At 46.8% G+C, this 19,265-nt stretch overlaps 1 protein-coding gene across 2 annotated transcripts in view; it reads right to left on the reverse strand.

Moving 5' to 3' along the window:
• Nucleotides 1–19,265, reverse strand: part of adamts14 (ADAM metallopeptidase with thrombospondin type 1 motif, 14) — a 238,764-nt gene that overhangs the window by 116,502 nt on the left and 102,997 nt on the right. The window lies entirely within an intron of this gene.

Below are 19,265 nucleotides of genomic sequence, written 5' to 3' on the forward strand. Positions count from 1 at the left end.
AACACTGGCTAGCGCAATGTGACTCCTTCCCCAAGCTGAACGCGGAGGAAGCAAGTCAATGGATAAAGTCCAACAAGCGCTGTTTTCGCTGTGCGCGCTCACACATGGCAGCCGAATGCCGCTTAAAGAAAAGGTGCACCAAGTGCGATGGAGCCCATCTGGACATACTTCACGACAGTAACAGACGGCGCCCTTCACCCGCACCATCCAGCAGCAAAGCGAGCGTCATGTACATCGATCCCGCCAGCAGCAGTGGAGCCCGAGTACTCCTAAAAGTAGTGCGTGTGACACTAAGCTACCAGAATAAAGTCCTGGACACTTACGCCGTCCTCGATGACGGGTCAGAGAAGACCCTTATGCTCGCCTCCGCTGCGGCCCAGCTAGGGCTGCGGGGAAGCGAAACCCAAATGACAATTCGGACAATAAGACGAGATTTGAAGACGATAAAGGGCGAGAATGTCTCATTCTCTATCGCAGCAAGCGGCCAGCCTGAGCGACGGTACCAGATTACAGACGCTTTCACCAGCCAAGAAATAGGACTGTCGCGGTACACATACCCCGTCGCCAAGCTGATGGAGAAATATGTACATCTGCGCAAGTTACCGATCCCGCTCATAGACAATGCTATGCCGACCCTGTTGATAGGCTCCGACCATGCAGACCTCATTGTCCCGATAGACCGGGTTCATACCGGACCCCGAGGCTGTCCTGCAGCAGTCGAGACCCGTTTGGGATGGACTCTCCAAGGCCCGCTCGCCAAATCTCTCAACCGAAGTACAGCCACTAGATGTCTCCACTCCCGAGTCACAGAGGGAGAAACCGCACTCCTGCAACACGTAGAGCGGCTATGGACCTTGGAACAAATGCCCTTTAAGAACGGAAAGAAAGACATTCGCTCTAAAGATGACATTTACGCCATTCACCTCCTCGAGACAGGGACCAAGAGAGTCCCGGTCAACGGCGTGTTGAGATACGCCACGCCACTCCTGCGGCGAGAAGGAATGCCTACTTTCCACGCCAAGACAGACGCCACAGAACGGTACCTGCTGAACACGGAGCGGCGCTTAGCCAAGAACCCCGCCCAAGAGAGTGTATACCGCGCTGAGATTGAGAAGCTCATCACAGCGGGACACATCACAAAGATGGACATTAAAGAGGCTGACCAGACCACTGAATCGTGGTACGTGCCTCACCACAAGGTCCATCACAACGGTAAAGACCGCATAGTATTTAACTGCAGCTACCAGATCGGATCCCAAAATCTGAATAAAGAGTTACTGCCCGGTCCCACACTCGGCCCCTCCCTACTCGGCGTTCTACTCCGCTTCCGCCAGGAAAAGGTGGCCATCAGCGGGGACATCAAAGGAATGTTCCTGCAGGTGAGATTAGTAGAGGAGGACAAGCCCCTGTTACGGTTCCTATGGAGAGAGAAGCCAGGAGATGAGCACCCAGCCATCTACCAATGGGAAGTCCTCCCCTTCGGAACGACGTGCAGCCCCTGCTGTGCTACATTTGCACTACAGAAACATGTAGCAGAGGACCCAGCAGCGGACGAAGAGGTCCGACACAGCGTAAAGAACAGCTTCTACGTAGACAACTGTCTACAAAGCCTTTCAACCCAGGAAGAAGCCGAGGCTCTCCTGATTAAACTCCGCGCCTCATTGATCAAAGGCGGCTTTGATCTCAGGCAGTGGGCCAGCAGCGATCCGCAAGTACTGCGCAGCCTCTCCTCCGAGGACAAGGCAGCCAGCAGCGAGACCTGGATGGCTACAATCCCGGGAGAAGCCCAGGAGATGACCCTGGGATTGGTGTGGCGATTCAAAACAGATTCGCTTCACTACAGACACAAGCCCCTGACTACGGAGCAGGGAAGGCCGGCGGCGGCGCCGACCACCAGACGGAGTGTGTACACAACACTCGCCCGACAATATGACCCGCTAGGATGTATTCTACCGTACACCACCAGGGCAAAAATGATTGTACGAGCATTGTGGGACAAGGACCAGGGCTGGGACGACCCCATTCCCGCACATCTTGCATCCACCTGGAGAGAGTGGGAGATGGAGCTCCACTCACTCCCAGGCGTTAATATGCGCCGAAGCTACTTCCCACCCACGGTGAGGCCAGAGACATGTAAAATGGACTTACACATCTTCAGTGACGCCTCAGAGGTCGCATACGGATCAGTAGCCTACTTGCGGGCCCAAGAAAGGGGGGGAGAGATCTACACAGCATTTGTCCTCGCCCGCTCGAGAATAGCCCCACGCAAGCAACAATCTATCCCACGTCTAGAGCTCTGCGCAGCCCTAGCCGGAGCGCACCTAGCCACGCTCATCCAACGTGAGCTCACCATACCGGTGTCTAGAACAATCCTGTGGTCAGATTCCACGACAGTACTCGCCTGGATCAAATCGGACTCATGCAAGTACAAAGTCTTCGTGGGAGTCAGAGTCACCGAGATTCAAGACTTAACCGAAGAGTTAACCGGAGAAACAGAGTGGCGCTACGTTGATACAAAACAGAACCCAGCTGACGTCATCACCCGGGGAATGCCCCTAGATGACCTCACCCGTCGCAATGTCTACAGTGACGGCCCCGCATTCCTAAGACTCCCGGAAGGACAGTGGCCCAGGCCTATCCCGAGGGAAGCAAGTCCAGAGGAGGTGGAAAATAAGAAGTCTGTGTTCTGTGGATTGAGCACCGTAGCCTCCACCGACCCTAACATAGACGATTGCACGTCCATAGAGAGTGCACAACAAAGAACATTCCTGCGGTACCACCCGGAGTGCAAGTCCCCCGCTGATATGTCAGCAGCTAACTACGAGGAAGCAGAATTGCTTCTACTGCAGCGAGCCCAGAGAGACTCGTTCCCCGATGAATTGGCCTGTCTACAGGGAGGAAAGCCCGTCCCATCCGACAGCAGATTAATTCATCTGGCCCCCGAGAGCGACGCTCATACCCTCATCAGAGTGGGTGGTCGCCTACGCAGAGCCCCCAATCTACCGGATGACATTAAATACCTGATCGTATTGAACAGCCGACACAAGGTCACAGAGCTGATTATAAAGAAATACGATGAGGATGTACATCACGCAGGAGCAGAAAGAGTCTTCGCGGAAATCAGACGTCGTTACTGGATCCTACAAGGAAGAGAGGCGGTACGACGCTTCCAGCGAACATGTCTAGACTGCCGCAAGTGGCGCGCGCAGCCCAGCATACCAAGGATGGCTGACCTTCCTCCATGTCGCCTCCGAATCGGTGACAAGCCATTCCACTCAACGGGTATGGACTGCTTTGGCCCGCTGCACATAAAGAAAGGAAGAGGAACCGAGAAGCGGTGGGGTATTGTATTCAAATGCATGACCACCAGAGCGATACACATCGAGCTTCTCCCGACCATGAGCACAGACTCATTCCTTATGGCCTTCCGTAGATTCACATCACGGAAAGGAAGACCGTCTACCCTATTGTCCGATCATGGGACAAAGCTTCCAAGCTATGGGCCCAGAACTTAAGACCCACCTCGCTCCAGCACAGGTTGATTTCCAATTCAACCCCCCAAACGCACCCCACTTCGGTGGCACTTGGGAACGAGAAGTGCGCTCCATAAAGACAGCCCTGTACGCAGTACTTGGGGCCCAGACTGTGGCGGAAGAAGTCCTAATGACAGTCCTCACGGAGATTGAGGGAGTACTTAACTCGAAGCCCCTCGGATATGTCTCCAGTGATGTGGCGGATATCGACCCAGTTACCCCCAACACACTCCTGATGGGGCGGCTAGATCCTGCATTACCCCAGACAATGTACCGGCCTGAAGAAGCGAACGGCCGACGAATGTGGAGGTACAGCCAAGTATTAGCCGACAAGTTTTGGAGCAGTTTCCTACTGCACTACCTACCGTCTCTACAGACCCGCCAGAAGTGGGTAAAGGAGAGAGACAATTTGACAGAAGGAACAGTCGTCATGATTATTGATCAATCACTGCCCAGAGCTATGTGGCCGGCCGGCCGCGTAAGCAAAGTGATCACCGGTGCCGACGGCAAGGTCCGAGCAGCTGAAGTGCTTGTCCAGGGTCGCACTTACACCCGTCCCGTGGCGAGGCTCATAGAACTGCCCCGACTCCCAGACACAATCGATGATGACCATGACCCTATAACCCTATGACTTTGTGAAGTTGACTGACCCCTACAGCAAACCCTTATGTGTAAATAGACAACGCGATTAATCTGTCTCTGTTTAACTGATTAGGTCTGGGACCAATCAGGGGGTGGCTGTTGTGAAGGGCCAGATTAAACCGAATATATATATTTATTTATATATATATATTTAATTGTATTTGTATATTCTCTAATATTCCTTGATATCCCTTGTATATTCCTTGTACAATATGCATTGAATATCCATTCTAGCCTACTGAACATCCCATAATAGTCTCCATTCTACTATTGGTCGAGACCTTGGTGCCAGGCTGCCATACCCCTCAGACCCAGTTCAAACGTACCGCTCAACATGTACGAACAAGTCCTAGTTCCGCGTAGGAATCTGGCTACCGCACCACTAATGGGACTATTTGTTCATAGTGCGTATATATACTGCGCTACTAAAGTAGGACTTTCTTTTCAGTCCAGTTTCTTACCCTCCAATAGAGTCACAGACGTAAAGCCTCCCCGCGACGCCACGTGTGGGAGTAAGGCCAAGTTCGCCTACCATCGGTATTGAGACATCGTGTATATTAATATTTGAATAGTCATATTTGGCACTATATCGTCGAGTTGGACGTAGTCTATTAAGCTAATAATAGTCTGTTAATATATAGTGCTTCGTGCGGTGAGAATACTACCGTAGTCAGTACCCCATCGTTTCGGGCAGAGAACTGGCTGCTTATCCAGGGTGGTTGACCCCACGTGAAGCTGCACCCGAGGAGCCCCAGAGCCGACAAGCAAGTGGACCTGTATACCGGATTATTCTACCGACGACAGCCCGCCTTCCCAGGCACGGATTATGCTTTGTATACGTTGATTATTCCATGGATAAAGACCCCCGACACTGCCGTGTGTTGGAACCCCCCCCCCCTGGAGAGGACGCAAGGTGAGGAGACGCTCTGCAAGACGAGGTCGCTTCACGTCTCTCCTCCGTGGACCGGAGGACGCCGGCCCACAAAGAGTCCACCTGCTTTCATCTGTGGTCCAAGGATCGCCGGCGCATTGAACGGCACTACAGTGGGTTCACCTGGGATACCCTTGGCCGGATGAGGCAGCCGGATTCTACCCCCCCCCCCCCCTTCCTACTCCTGTCGGCTTACAAGCGACCGGATTACCCCCCCCCCCTAGTGTGTCCAGTCTATAATCATTAAAGTATCATTGCTGTTATTCCTTAAACTATTCCAGGTCGTATATGTACCACCTGCGCCTTCAGAGATTGGACATTCTCTATTGATATACCGACGAATACTCTTGCCATAAAAGTGCATACTAATTCCCATTCATAAATGTGATTGATTTGATTAAGTGCTTGCTCTACACACCATCGCTGTGTAGAAATAAAGACCTATTTCTAATTCGTACATTTGTGTTGGATCCGTTTCATCTACGTGACAGTGTTCATCATAATATATTTATGCCGTGTACTGGGTGGCCGAATATTAAGTACAAAGGTAGTGGTAGTAAGTATCATATCTAGTAATACAGTCAGGGAATTGTACCCCTCAGTTACAACTATGCAGTGTACTAATGTACAGTACTATATAGTGCAAAGCAGAAATGGGATGAGGTACAATTTAGGTACAATTTACAGTAAGGTGTACGAGTTGTAGTGCAATCCTTCACCAATAAATATAAAGTGTGGGGAGTGGGTGCTACAGTGTGTTTGTTTAAAGTGGGTGTGTGCTATAAAGTGTGTGGAGTGGGTGCTACAGTGTGTTTGTTTAAAGTGAGTGTGTGCGTGTGGATGTGTGTGCTATGTGCGTTTGATGGTTGTTGTTGTGTAGTGTTCATTGTTCGTTTAGCAGCCTGATGGCCTTGGGATAGAAGCTTCTTCTGAGTCTTTCTGTGCTCGCCTTGAGACTCCGGTATCGCTTGCCTGACCGCAGCAGTTCAAAGAGGCAGTTGTTCGGGTGACTGGAGTCTTTAATGATTCTCTTAGCCTTGCCCCTGCAACGCTTGTTGTAAATGTTCTGGAGGGTGGGGAGCCCCCCTCCAATTGTGCGTTCGGCTGAACGTGTCACTCTTTGTAGTCTGCTTCGGTCTTGTGCAGTGCTATTCCCAAACCAGGAGGTGATGTTGCCAGTCAGGATGCTCTCTATTGTACATGAGTAGAAGTTCTTAAGGATCTTCTGACTGACTTGGAACTTCCTTAGGCGCCTGAGGAAGTAGAGGCGTTGTCGTGCCTTCTTCACAACACTGTCAATGTGTGTGGTCCATGTCAAGTCCTCGGATATGTAGGCTCCGAGGTACTTAAAGCTGTTGACTCTCTCAACCGGTGCCCCGTCGATGCTGAGGGGGCTGTAGTCCTTGACCCCCGACCTCCTGAAGTCCACAATCATCTCCTTTGTTTTGCTGACGTTCAGGGAGAGGCTGTTTTCCTGGCACCATCCCGCCAGGACCTTGACCTCTTCCAGGTAGGCCCTCTCGTCGTTGGCAGAGATCAGGCCCACCACCACTGTGTCGTCAGCAAATTTGATGATTGTATTGCTACTCCGCTGAGCCACACAGTCGTGTGTGTACAGGGAGTAGAGGAGGGGACTCAGAACACAGCCCTGGGGGGCCCCTATGTTGAGGGTGATGGATGAGGAGGTGCAGTTGCCTGCTCTCACCACCTGGGGTCTGCCCGTCAGGAAGTCCAAGACCCACTGGCAGAGGTCATAGTTCAAGCCCAGGTCCCTGAGCTTGGCTATGAGTATGGAGGGGACTATGGTATTGAATGCCGAGCTGTAGTCGATGAATAGCATTCTCACATAGTTCCCCTGCCTCTTGTCCAGGTGTGATGCTGCTGTGTGCAGCACATGGGCTATGGTGTCCTCCGTGGACCTGTTGGGGCGGTATGCAAATTGCAGGGGGTCCATGTTGATGGGGAGGGAGGAGCAGATGTAGCCCTTTACTAGCTTCTCAAAGCACTTCATGGCTATGGAGGTGAGAGCTACAGGGCGGTAGTCGTTGAGGCAAGCAGGCTTGGATTTTTTGGGTACAGGGATAATAGTGGACTTCTTCAGGCAGGTGGGGATGACAGCCTGTTCTAAGGACAGGTTAAATATGTCAGTGAATACTGGGGCCAGTTGGTCGGCACAGACTTTTAGGACGCGGCCGGGGATGCCGTCCGGACCTGCTGCCTTCCTGATATTCACTTTTTTAAAGGTCCGCCTCACCTCATGCTCTGTTACCCTGAACACTGAGTCTCCATCAGCAGCAGACCCCCCCCCCCCCATTGCCGTGGCTTGTGGGCTGGTGTTGTTATTACCAGCATCAAACCTCGCATAGAAGGCATTGAGGTCATTTGCTAAGGAGATGTCACTGTTCAGTTTGAGGGAGGCGCCTTTGTAGTCTGTCATCGTTTTGAGCCCCTGCCACATAGCTCTAGAGTCAGCCTGTTCAAACTGGAGTTCAATTTTATCCTTGTAGCGCCGTTTGGCCTCTGTCACTGTCCTCCTTACGTTGTATCGCGCCACGTTGTGGTCATTCATGTTGCCTGCCACTAGGCCATCGTTGTATGCTTTGGTGCGCGCTCTCAGAGCTTCACGGACGGATTTGTCTACCCAGGGTTTTTGATTTGGGTAAACTCTCATTGTGGTAGTGGGGATTGTTTCTTCCACCAAAGTACGAACATAGTCCAGCACTGTCTCCGTGTAGACATGAATGTTATCTGTGTCGCGGAACACGCTCCAGTCTGTGCAGTCAAACGCAGCCTGGAGCGTCTCCTCTGACGTCAAATCCCATTTCTGCACCTCTCGCGAGACTACAGGAGTGCTTTTGATTCTCTGTTTGTACTTTGGTGAAAGAAAGATGGCCGCGTGATCTGATTTACCAAAGCCACTAGCAGAATGTCGAGTCACGAGTCCTAAAAAACAATCCAGGACTTGGACTCGAGTACAACACTGGTGTGCGCGTGTCAAAACTAGATATGTAAAAGGTGAAAGACTCACACTCACAGCCATGCTGATTTGGCAAAATTAAGTTTTAGTCGTTTTAGTTTGAAGCTACTTTTGGTCAGGGGAGTGCCATGGTTTCTCCATAGAGCCCCATACTTTTTTAGCACAGCAGCTCTACGCAGCTAGTGGGCAACTCAGTCACGTGATTCCGTGGGTATTGTTGATTGGCTCAAGTACAAATACGATACGGTAGGTTTATAAACAAGAAACCTCTATAGGGAGGTGTAGTCTGACGTCACTTTAGTTTCCCGCGCGGTCCACCCGTATATGGATTTATCATTGGGAAAATGTATTATCGGCTATTGTAACATAGATAAATGCCTTGTATTTTCAATTGATCATAACATATATGACATACACGACATACAGATAGACAGTACTGCTACTGTACTGTACATCTATCCAGCTAAATGAACGTTAGCTAATGTTACGGCCAGCCTTGCGGTCGCATTCTATTTTCGAGGGACCATAACCATAACGTTAACTTGACATGCTATGCTTTATATGCTTTATTTGAGCAGTTGCTAGTGTTAGTTGATTAGTTGATTGTCGTTCTGACATAACTGCAGTAAACAAACAAACGGTAAACCTAAGTTATCTTACCAGTTAATTCACTACACGATCCACCAGCCTGCTCACAACTGGGTTCCATCCAGTTACATTCCCCCCAGAGCCTAACTAGAGCCACAGTCTGTGAATCAGAGGCAGAGTAGGGGCGGGTCTTCGGTGCCAGCACGTTGGGTTGTCTCGTAAAGAATAATACTGCACTGTATCTAGATGATTATCCATAAAAAACGCACGTTAATCGAAAATACCACACCATTACTGTACCAATGACAGTCAAATAATCTACAGAAAAGCATTACATTGCAAAATAATATGTCCAAGACTAGTGTCGCATGCACACACAATTGTAGAATAGCTCCCTCTCTCCACCGTGTAACTCGACTCCCCCTACTGGTTGAACCAGGCAGAGCAGCGTCAAAAGACGTCATCTTGCGTCAACCACCGGCATCTAGCTTGCTACCGGCGGGAGAAGCCTCGTTTTCCAGTCCCACATCTGTAACTTTACGAGATAATTTGTTCTTATAGTAACGAGTGATCCTAATTAGGGATGCTCGATATTGGCTTTTTTACCGATACCGATGTACCGATATTGTCCAACTCTTCATTTACGATACCGATATATGCAGGGTTTCCCCCCCCAAAAAACGGAATAATTTCAGGTAATTAACATTACATATCTCTTGTTGTGGAATTAACACATCATTATGCATACTTTTGACAATAAACAAAATATAAATGTGTTCTTACTTGCCTGGGTAAATAAAGGTTAAATAATTTTTTTTTAAACCGATACCGATAATCACATTTTAATGCCAATATCGGCTGATAATATCGGTAGGCCGATAATATCGGACATCCCTAATCCTAATAAAATGTCTATTCGATTCATGCATGTCTGACTGTTAAACAAGTAAAAAATTATGTAAATATGTTGTTAGAATGGTACAAATATTCATCTGGTGACATTCTTCATAGCATTAACACATTTATTGACCCAGAAAATGTGTAGTTTGACACCAAAATTGATCTTCTATGTTCAACGTTCTAACAACAAACCCTAACCCAACATTCACATTTTTGGCAGTTGTTAGAATGTTCGACACATTTGTACCACATACACAAACCTGCTTGATTATTGCCCCAAATAGCATGCAAGTTGGACAAAGTGGGTATGTCTGGAAAGAAGAGGCTTGTGGGTACCTATAAAACCAATGTTCACTCTGATATATTCATGTGAACGGCCAAGGGACCTTTTGGAAGATGAGCATGGCAGTTTTTTCTAGGCGAAAATTTTACATAATTTTGAATACATTCCTATTAAAACCACCTTCCCAACAGTTGGGCTTAATGAAAATGATACCAATGTAAAGCTTAGCTTCTCTAGTTTACAGGGATACCAATACCTTTGTGTTCGCTCAAATATTGAGCACGCTATGGACCAAGATATTTATTAATGGGCAGAACCTTGATTTTACATGGTGGCCATCTTGAAATCCATCATGATGACGTGGCCCCTACCCCAAAATGAAAGCTATGATGATGAGGAACACGTGGGAAAAATGTTGTGCTTTTGTCCGGCGCGTCCACATCCTTCTCAAATCTGGTGCTAAGCCACCGCACTACTTCTATCACTAACATTATTGCATCTTTGGTTGAAATAAAATTCTACGTAATTAATTTACGATTAGTTGCGAATTGTTTCATGTTGAGCTATATATTGTGGATGAATACACACAGAAAGGTACACCATGCCAATGTTCATGCTTTATTTGTTTTAGAACGATTTAGAAATGTGTCCATTGGAAATACATTGCAATTTCAAGCGAGGTGGACCAGCCGGAAACAACAATGACGTAACCACTACACCTATAGACAGATGCTGGCATGCTGACAAATTGTCTGATACGGTGCTCATGTACTCACACTCATAAAACTACTCCAAATATTTGTACTTAAAATGTCAGCAACAGTGTCTGTCATGTTGTACATTTCATTTGTTGTAGACAGAAAGTGTGGAACATCTGATGGAAATAAAACGTGTTTTCAAAGTCATTGTTAGAACAGTAATGGTATTATTAACTCTTTCCGTGCCACTCACGAGATTTCTCTGATTTTTTTTTATTTTATTTTTTTTGCGATCTGAAATCATATTGCATCACCCGAGCCTACCCGAGTATAGCCGAGCGGCGCCGGCGATCATTGTGAAAAAAAGCGCCCCCTGTCGTCTCCCAGATGACATAAGTGATTTTGGAATGGACTCAATGAAAATGAATGGGGAAAAAAATCCGGTACTCCACATTTTCCAGTCCACTGATCCAGCCGGGGTTACCACAGTTCATTCTGGAACCTCAGATCCCCGCTGATCATGGAGTTCTACTGTATCGCGTTGGATCCATACACGTATCGATTTTTTCGAATGGTGATCAGGAATTGGAATATACCAGTTGGATACCATCTGATGTCAGGTAAGGACTCTATGTTAGCAGTGTTAGGATAATCAGAGTACGTTTGATGAAGTTATAAGCTGTTTTGTGAAATGTCTTCTTTCGGTTTCACTGTAAAAGTCCATGAGGAAATCAACGGGGCGATTATCCGTGCGTGGCTCGAATGTGCTTGCGTGCACGTATAATATTGATCATCTAGCGTTTATTTGAAAACGATTCATAAAAAGGCAGACGAATATCAACGTTGTGGAATATTCCAGTAAAAGGCGATTTTCATAGAATGCTCCAGAATGGGCTGTTTTTTTATCTGAAAACGGGTGCTTTTCTAAATGCTCTGAAACGGAAATGCCGCGATAAAAAAACAATCTGCCTTGACAGCACTGACTGGAAAATAGTCTTTGATAATGCGATGGGCAGATTAGACACATAGCCATAATTTAAAACATAGATTAGGCGATATTAACGTTAACATTGGCGCCGATGGTGGCATTCAGCCGGTAAAAAGGAAAACCCGGCGTGGCGCTCAAAGTGTTAAGTACTCAAATTGGTACTCTGTATCGGTAAGTACCCAACTGTGAGTAGAAAAAAGTGGTATCGGGACATCCCTAATACCGATGTTATGAGAAATCTGTGTAATGTTGTTCATGCCACACCCCCCACAAGATGATACTGTGCTTTGTCTGCAAGAGAGAGAAACAATATTTCTGTGATGCTGTTTGTGGGCATAATATTATGAAGGGCAGGGGTTGTGATGACAGAGCAAGGGGTATTATTTGTGCGTGTGTGTGTGTGTGTGTGTGTGTGTGTGTGTGTGTGTGTGTGTGTGTGTGTGTGTGTGTGTGTGTGTGTGTGTGTGTGTGTGTGTGTGTGTGTGTGTGTGTGTGTGTGTGTGTGGGAGAGAGAGAGAGAGAGAGAGAGAGGGTGTGTATGTGTGTGTGTGTGTGTATGTGTGTGTGTGTGTGTGCGTGTGTCAGTGTCCATATTCTGCAAGAAGAATTGAGTTCCCGTGGGGGGAGGGGTGCCAGAGGGGTTGGGAGTACAAGTCCATACTACGAGTAAACAATTGTTCCCGGGGAGGAAGCAGAGGGGTGAATCTTGTTAGAGTCAAATATGATGCACAGAACTACCCACAACTTGTCATTGCTGCGTGCCATACTATCAACAGCCAGAACTCTCTGCCGGTTCATATTTGACCCATAACACCACGGATGAAAAACACAGGATATCAGAAAGCCTTGTTAAAATGGTATTTATTACATATCTTAAGTTGAAAACAGGTTACATGAAAGAGCGTACAGGGGGACACTGGACACAAAACTGCTCCAGGTAAGATCGAACTTTGCTGTTACTCCCGGAGGCGCAGAGAAGTGGGGCAGACCAATCCTGATCAGCGTTTTTTTTAAGAATGGAATATTCTCCGCGACGCAAGGAAACGCGCATCCGTAGGGATTCCAGCTTCTAAAGTATGTCGCTAGAATCCTGAAGAAATTCCCTCTCTCTGCCGATTTCCCAGTGGACCTAACACCTGACTCTCTGACACATTGGATAGAAACGCAGCTCTGCTTCATCCGTGAGAGAATACAACCAGCATTGCACGCCTCTGGGACAGAGACACATCGGCAGAAAAGAAAAGCTGGCATACCTCTGGCAACATCGCAAGTCAAAGGCAATCAATATCATTTTGAATAATAGCTGTTTTCCCGAACCCCCCCCCCCACTGTTAGTGATACAAGCAATGTGTATAACTACTATAAAGCCAAATGTCAAACTGCACCAAGCGCTGCCACTCCCCTGGCCATGCCCCCTTGGTGCAATTTCATTGACAAAATAGAGCCAGGCTATTTCCCAGACACCCATGATTTTACAACAGAAGAAGTGGATGCAGTTCTGACTTCTCTTCCCAATAACAAGGCTAGCGGATCTGATGGGGTCATCTATGAGACGTTGAGAGCTACCAGGCCCACGTCAACACAGACACTCACACATATCTTCAATGCCTGCCTGATCAATGAGAAGGTGCCTGATTCGTGGAAATGGGCCCTCATCCATAGAATACCAAAAAAGGAAAATATCCCAGATGATCCTTCCACTTGGCGTGACATTTCACTATTGCCCATTATATATAAAGTCTTTATGAAGTGCCTACTCACCCGCATCTTACCCTGGCTGGTGGACACAGGGATTCTCTCCCCCCATCAGAAAGCTTATATCAACAGACAGGGAATGAACGAACATGTGTTTTGCTTAAAAACCGGAATAGACTATTTCAAACATGAATCATCCAAATTCTACACAGTGTTTTTGGACTTTAGAGACGCATTTGGTACACTCTCCCATGAGGTGATGTTAAAAACATTAGAGGAAATACACCTGCCTCAGCCTTTTGTGAATATTGTATATCCAGTGTATACCAAGGTTCATTTATCCAAGTCTGTGGGCAGCAGCTCACAGAGCCGATTGCACTGAAGGTGGGAATAAAAACTGGTTGTCCCTGGAGTGCCGTGAACTTCATCCTAGCACTCAACCAGTGGATGAAGTGGATTTACCAGTGCGCTCCTCTGCATGTCCGATCCCCAAATCCTGTTCAGGGATACGCGGACGACGTGCAGGTGTCATCACGACAGGAAGATGTCATCATTAACATGCTGGCACGAGTGGCACGTACTGATGAGTTCCTCCAGTGGTCAGGGCTGGAGGTGAAGCAAGCCAAGTGCGCCGTACTCCATGAGCGCCGCAGTGGAGGCAACCGCTGGTATAAGGCCAAGAACGACAAGCCCCCCTCCTTTCTTGTAATGGGCCAACCCATCAAGGTGTATTCCCGTAATGAGACCTACCCATACCTTGGCCACAGGTTTAACATCGCTGGAGAGTGGGGGGAGCAGGTCGAGGAGCTCACTACAGAGTTTCTCCATCGTCTACACCTGATTGACCTGTCCCCCCTCCCCGTCATCATGAAGTTCCAGGCTGTGAGAGAGGTGGCTCTGGCTAAAATCCAACACCTTTTTGCCAATGTACACATCCCTCTCAAGGCACTGAGAGAAATGACAAACAAAACTGTTCAGCTGGTCAGAAAGTGGGTAGGCCTCAACACACACTCCACACGGGGCATGATCTTTCTCCCATGTGGAGAGGGAGGGCTGGGAGTCCCCAATGTCGAGTGGACCTACATAGCCACCAGGCTAGCCCACCTGCTCCACATGCTTAACAATGATGATGTCACCGTCAGAGAAATGGCCAGGGCCTCTCTCCTGCTGGATCTACGCAGAAGGAAGATCCCCCTGGCCACCGCAGACCAGAATAACTTCCTCGGCTTCAGGAAGAAAGACTCTGGGAAACTGGACTCTCGGGCCAAGGGCTTCGGGGTCTGGTCTGACTGGCCAGACCTCAATGACCTCTGCAACCAGACTGGAGTTCAGCTGAAATGGACAAGACCCACCAACACACAGACTGAAGTCCCTGTCTCTGATGAACTTATCACAGACCCCTGTGTGGTTGTGAAGGCCAACATCACAACACCGCAGGAAGAGACTGTCGAACTGCACAGAGACTCTGCAAGGAGGGTTCTGCTTAGCATGAAGCAGTCTGAGATCAGGCAGCACTGGTGTGGACTCAGACTACAGGGATAGCTACTGTAGCTTGTTTGGAGTTTGCTGACCACTCAGTCTCACACTCAGTGTATAAGAACGCCGCTGTTGGTGAGGATGTTTTAAAATTTACCATGAAAGCAAGACTGCAGGTATTACCCACTCAATACAATCTGTCCACTTGGTATCCTCAAACTCACAGTCCATTCTGTTTAAACCATCAGGATTCACAACACCTAGAATCCATTGCACACATAACAAACGGATGTAATGCATACAAACACCTGTACATCGCTCGTCATGACCGTATTGTGGACATTGTGTCTGATGTGGTACGGAACATATGTACAAACATGCCAGAGTGAAACCAGAGTGGTTTGGCCTTACCAACGATGTTTTTGCTAACATACCCAATACACCAGACGTTGTTTTTGTTGACACCAGCCATGGAGAGGTGCTGGTCATAGAAGTACCTTTGATCTGTACATGGACCAGGCCTTCCGGGACAAGTATATCAAATACCAACCACTGCTCAGTGTGATGGCTGACCTTGGGTATAGGTGTAGATATAGTGTACTTGTGTTCGGAAGTCTTGGCCATGTACACAAATGCACCATGACCGGTCTGAGAATTGCTGCAATGTCTAAAAGAAAAGCCAAACAAATTGCCAAATATTGCTCTGTCTCAGCTATTATTGGCAGCTTAGCCACGTGAAGAAGGAGGTGCTATGTGTACCCTTAAGTGTTCAGTGCTGCTTGGCCCCGATACATTTGATTCCCTGTTTATGTAATATAATTTGTGGAACCAAATAAAGTATTAAAATGTGTGTGTGCGTGTGTCAGTGTCCATATTCTGCAAGAATAATTGAGTTCCCGTGGGGGGAGGGGTGCCAGAGGGGTTGGGAGTACAAGTCCATAGTACGAGTAAATTGTTCCCGGGGAGGAAGCAGAGGGGTGCGATATCTAGACGCAAAGGTGAATCTTGTTTGAGTCAAATATGATGCACAGAACTACCCACAACTTGTCATTGCTGCGTGCCATACTATCAACAGCCAGAACTCTCTGCCGGTTCATATTTGACCCATAACACCACGGATGAAAAACATTTGGGAGGATATCAGAAAGCCTTGTTAAGATGGTATTTATTACATATCTTAAGTTGAAAACAGGTTAAATTTGAGCCTAACACAATAGAAGGGTTAAAGAGTGTAAAGGAGTCAGTGAGAGCAGATATTGGCTTCTTCCCCCAGTACCTCTGCTCACTTTGTCTGCAACAGGGCCAGACTTGCAGCGCAAACACAAGCCTGACCATGTGTGTTCCTATTCAAATTGGCATGGGGTGTCACAATTAATACTTTGAATGCACTGAGATTATTCCCAAGTGGAAATAGTTATACTTGAAAGCAGAAACCTAAAAACTTGGTGGATCGGAAAGAAAACTCAATTTCCTCTGTCGGATCTTGCATCATTATGGTAAATGGTAAATGGACTACATTTATATAGCTCTTTTTCTAGTCTTCCGACCACCCAAAGCACCTCACAATTTACGCCTCATATTCACTTATACTCACACACACGGACGCACACACGCATGCACGCACACACACACACACACACTAGTGTTGTCACGATACTGGAATTTCGACTTCGATACGATACCTTGAAAGTATCGATATTTTCTATACCAAAAAAATTAATATATATATATATATATATATATATATATATATATATATATATATATTTTAACAAATTTTGCTTTTGTTGCTGGTTGATTCTCCTCAGCTTCTCTCTGGTACTATAAGAGAAGATAAATATAACACTTTTAAAACCATTTGTTTATCTTTAGATCAGACATTTAAAAATAACTAAATTATCTAATCTAAATCAAACACCTCTTAAAAACAAAAACCTGTTTAACCTAGCCATCTATAAAACATCATGCTAAAACTGTGAAACAAACTCCCCTAAAGAAAGAAATACATAGCAAACATGACTCAGTTATGCAATAGTGCTGCTGCTTTTTATTTGGTTAAAACAACAACTACAACAATTTTCATGACGGCGAGAGAGAGAGAGAGAGAGAGAGAGAGAGAGAGAGAGAGAGAGAGAGAGAGAGAGAGAGAGAGAGAGAGAGAGAGAGAGAGAGAGAGAGAGAGAGAGAGAGAGAGAGAGAGAGAGAGAGAGAGAGAGAGAGATTTCTCCGGAGCTATGCTTGGACTCGGAGCATTTATTAACGTTACATTTTCAACAAGATTGCTGCTACTTAAACACTTCATGGAAACGGGGTAACGTTATGTCGAGTTCATACGTGTACTAGTGTGTAGTTAGTATGAACTCGACTTAACGTTACTCCGTTTCCATGAAGTAATTATAAAGGTGGCCAGCTAGCTAGCATAAGCTAACGTTAGCTAATAGCTGTATCGTTGGCACTGCTCTGTAACAACGCTTTAGCTTTTCCTTCGTCGTTTACTTCAAACCCGAAGTACTTCCAAACAGCACTTCTGCTGTTTTCTTGGGATCATCCCTATGTTCCCCGGGTCCTATGTTCCCCGGGTTCTATGTTCCCCGCTTTGATTGATTAATAGATTGAACATTTTATAAATTTTAATTATTTAATTAATTATTAATGTCCGCCTTGTTTCGAACGGTTAAGCTTAGGCCCTCTTTCGAACTGGTTAAGGTTAGAGTTTGGAATCAGGGCTGGTGGTCTAAAATGTTCAATCAATCAATCAATCAAAGCGGGGAACATAGAACCCGGGGAACATAGGACCCGGGGAACATAGACATGCTCCCGTTTTCTTTATCCACAAGCACAAGTTGCGGAGGCTCTGCACTGGCCATATTCGGAGCTAAAATCTTTGTTTACAAACTGAAGAGGAGGAGGAGGGGCAAGCATGCTCTGCAACAGCGTGTGTCTGTCTGTCAACAACTTGCGGTAGAACACTGCGAGCAAGCCAGCTGCAGAAAGTATCGATATTTCGGGAAATGAGTATCGAAACCGTTTTAAATATTCAGTATCGATATGTATCGATATTTCGATATTTTTGACAACACTAACACACACACACACACACACACACACACACACACACACACAGATGATGAAGACAGCCATGCAAGGCACTATCCAGCAGTTAGGGGTTTAAGGGGAAATATGTCAAATTTCAGAATTCATAGATGTTATTAAAATATTATTGAAAATGAGCAACTCTCTCCCAAATCCAAAAAGTAGAGTGCTCAAACTCAAACTTGTGATGTCATCAAGTATAAAGTCTGGGGTGGCTTGGTAGTGTAGACGTCTAAGCAATGTAGACATCCTACCACCGCAGAGACCCGGGTTCAGTTCCCTGCAGCGGTACCTCCCGGCTTGGTCAGTCGTGAACACAATTGGCAGTATTTGCGGTTGAGGCGCCTGTTCAGCAGGGAGGCACCTGTTTTTTTTGTATTTTTCTTACTTTACATTATTAACCAGAGTGACATATGTGGTGTCATGGGTCAAACTTGATAGATCTATGTTAGAAAAAGGATAAAAAGTAATTTCCCCCTAAAACCAAACTATTTTGTTCAAAATAACAAATTCAAACTTTATGTCTTTAGGTGTGTGACATCTCGAAAGTCATGGAAAAAATAGTATACGAACAGATCGAAAAGTACCTCGCGGAAAAAAATCTAATCTACGAATTCCAATCTGGCTTCAGAACATCCCACTCCACTGACACATGCCTTCTCTACTTGAACGACCACATCAAACAAGAGGTGGACGCGGGCAAATACTGCGGCATGGTCATGCTGGACCTACAAAAGGCCTTCGACACTGTCAATCACACCATTCTGATTGACAAGTTAAAAGCAATTGGTTTTGATAGTTTATCAGTGAGCTGGATACAATCCTACCTGGAGGGGAGGGAACAGATGGTGGAAGTAAACGGTACCCTATCCCCCCCCCCTCACAGTGAGCTGTGGTGTTCCACAAGGAAGCATACTAGGACCGCTACTATTCCTAATTTATGCAAATGACATGTCGTCAGCTTGTGACTGCAACTTGTTCCTGTTTGCGGACGACTCAGCCCTGCTGGTCTCTGACAAGAACAAGTTACAGGTTGAAAAAGCCCTCAGCTCGGAACTAGGCAAAATCTGCATATGGCTCGCCGACAACAAACTATCATTACACATGGGCAAAACAGAGTCCATTCTCTTCGGTTCAAATAACAAACTCAGCAAGACCGACGGCTTCTCGGTTACAGTGGGTGACAATATTATCACAAGGAAAGATGAAATTACCTACCTGGTAATTGTATCCAGCTCACTGATAAACTATCAAAACCAATTGCTTTTAACTTGTCAATCAGAATGGTGTGATTGACAGTGTCGAAGGCCTTTTGTAGGTCCAGCATGACCATGCCGCAGTGTTCAGGGTAACAGAGCATGAGGTGAGGCGGACCTTTAAAAAAGTGAATATCAGGAAGGCAGCAGGTCCGGACGGCATCCCCGGCCGCGTCCTAAAAGTCTGTGCCGACCAACTGGCCCC

Source organism: Notolepis coatsorum, assembly GCF_963971535.1.
Source record: "Notolepis coatsorum genome assembly, chromosome: 10".
In the NCBI taxonomy this organism is placed as follows: Eukaryota; Metazoa; Chordata; class Actinopteri; order Aulopiformes; family Paralepididae; genus Notolepis; species Notolepis coatsorum.